The sequence below is a fragment of the Lactuca sativa genome, chromosome 3, assembly GCF_002870075.4.
Source record: "Lactuca sativa cultivar Salinas chromosome 3, Lsat_Salinas_v11, whole genome shotgun sequence".
Lineage (NCBI taxonomy): Eukaryota > Viridiplantae > Streptophyta > Magnoliopsida > Asterales > Asteraceae > Lactuca > Lactuca sativa.
Genome location: NC_056625.2, coordinates 267084407 through 267087262, shown reverse-complemented (window position 1 = coordinate 267087262; position 2856 = coordinate 267084407).

Genomic DNA, 2856 nt, shown 5'->3' with positions numbered 1-2856 from the left:
CTTCCAGACTGACAAGGATAATTTCCGCTCTCATTCGGGCTGGGTCTTTACCTTAAATGGAGGAGCAATCTCTTGGAAAAGTTCCAAGCAGGAGACAGTGGCTGATTCAACTTGCGAATCAGAGTATATAGCGGCAAGCGAAGCGGCAAAAGAGGCTATGTGGCTAAAGAACTTCATTGGAGACCTTGGAGTTGTACCAGCTATATCAAGGCCTATAGAGATTTTCTGTGATAGTGAAAGTGCAATTGCCTTAGCAAAGGAACCAAGGGATCATGGGAGATCCAGACACATCGACAGAAAATATCATTTCATCAGACATCGTATAGAAGAAGGACTTCTCGTGGCAAAGAGGGTATCATCGGATGAGAACCCGACAGATCCCCTCATGAAGGGACTGGGTAGGGTTAAGCATCTCCAGCATGCTAGGAGCATAGGGCTGAAGGATGATATTAGTTTTAGTACTTAGATAATTTTGAAATTTATAAAATGTAATTGACATTTGATGATGAATAAAAGTTGTGTTTATTTATGAGTAAAGTGTTGCTATCTCTTGTCAATCGTTTACTATTATTTCTTTTGCATGTTTTGACTTCCAGAATATTTATGTTGTTTTACAAATTATTCAAATTATCCACAGTCAGTCATATGTTCGAAGTAGATATGAAGTAAGACTGTCATGAGTTGGTTGTAGAGGTCTAAGATGTTGGACATGGCCTCAACACTCATGAGTGCTCATAAGTTCTGAGTATTGGATTCAACCCACGCTCGTTGGTATCACTTCATGGAATTTATCTCGAGTGATCGCGAGACGGTAATATCATATAAGTATTCAAACCTAGAGATATGACTTGTTAACTATGAGTTAGTTATGCATTGAACGTGCGAAACCGCATTGGTAACTCGATGTTATAAGATGTGCGTTTGTGTGTAATTTAACAAGTAGTAGAACAAGCATATGAGTCAAAGTTTATCTATTCCTTCTTGGATTAGAAGCTGATATCTGGGCCCCTCAATGATTTTGTTTTGACCTATGTACCGGGCCCAGTCAAAACTTAGTTGATGTGTTCAATTAAGTTCTTTGTCAAATAGATCGGAAATCGGGAAACAAACTGCTGGACAATAAGCAAGACTAATGTTCCATGTGTTTGTCCGGCTGATATCTAGAACAGAGGATTATATGATCCCTTATCTGAAATGGTGTACCATCATCTTCTCAGTTCCGAGAAACCTTGAAAAGAGCTACGATTGTTGATCGGTTCCTGAAGTCATACTTGCAGTTATAGTTATTAGACTTATCCAAGTGGGAGACTGTTGGATAAGGTGTCTAAGTCCATAACTATTTCTGGTATGTACTTGACCTGACCTGGCATGGTCCATTTAGGTTGCATGGCACCATGCAATTGGATAGACTAAATGAGAGAAATAACACTTGTGATTTATTAATATATTATAAGTTCTAATATATTAATAATATTATTTAATTAGTTTTGGTCAAGAATTAATTTAGAATTAATTAAGTGATCAAAAGAATAACTAATTAAATATATGGGTAGATTATGTAAATCTTCCATATCTTATATAGTGGGCTAAAAGGCTCCATGAATTATCAAGTTGGGTTCCACCCATAGGATGCTCCATGGAGTTAACCCATGGATTGAGAAATGAAGAGTCATGTTACATTAGGGTTTTACCTAATGCAACACACTATATAAGGACCATGTCTCTCCCCAAAATCGGCTACACTAGAGAAACAAGACAGCTTGGCCGATTTTGAGTGTGTTAGAATATTCTCTAAAGTTTATACTTTGCATTTGGAGTTGTGTGAAGCATTTGAGGCATCACACTTGGGGTGCTAGGCTCACAAGGTTTCAAGGATCAAAATCAACAACAAGGTATGTAGTTCTATCTATTATTCAAGTTAAAATTGTTCCCCATGTATGCTAGATAGGATCATAGCCTTGGAAATCAACTTTGCATGATAATTAGACAAACATAGATCCAAGGTTATTAGGGTTGCATGTACACTTAGGAAGTGTTAGAATACTCAAAACCCATCAGTTCACACCTGTTATTAAGGTGCAGCAGCTTGCCAGGGAGTTCCAGGATCTCTAGCAGATGACAGAGACGGTGGCGGAGATTACCGCCAAGTTCAGGGAGAGGGCTCTTCTTGTTCCTCAGTACGCGGTAGACAAGGAGATGAAGAAGGTCTGATACCATGAGATGTTAAGGAGTGATATCAGACAGTTTGTGAGCTGTTCCATCTTTAAAACGCTGGATGACATGATTGCGAGGGATCGTGAGAAGGAGATTGATTTAGAGATGGAGAGGAAGAGGAAGAGGAAGCCAGAGGTGGTATCTGGCACATGAAGTTCGGGAAAAAATCCTAAGGTATCCGATCACAGACCTAGGGGACAGTAGAGCCACATTCGGTATGGCAAGTGTGGGAGGTTGCACGATGGAGTGTGCTAGGCAGGGAGTTCCGACTGCTTCAAGTGCGGTCGGACTGGGCACATGAGCAAGGATTGTACCGCTACTACCACTATGACTCCCACCCCAGTATCTGATCTGATTTTCTTCCATTGCAATCAGAGGAGACACAAGAAGTCCTAGTTTCCGAGTTTAGCGTCAGCAGGACCGGTGGTAGCACCCGCTCCTGCTACCATGAGGATTACAGATGGCTGAAAGGGTCGGGCCGAGACGCCAATGGTGAAGAGTAGAGCGTTCCAGTTGACAGTCGAGGAGGCTGGGACAGGTCCTGATGTGGTTACGGGTATGTATCTTCTCCATCATCTCTTTATTATTATTGTTTATTGTTTATGGTTATGTGTTTGTCTATAGGATCGTTCCTAGTGAACG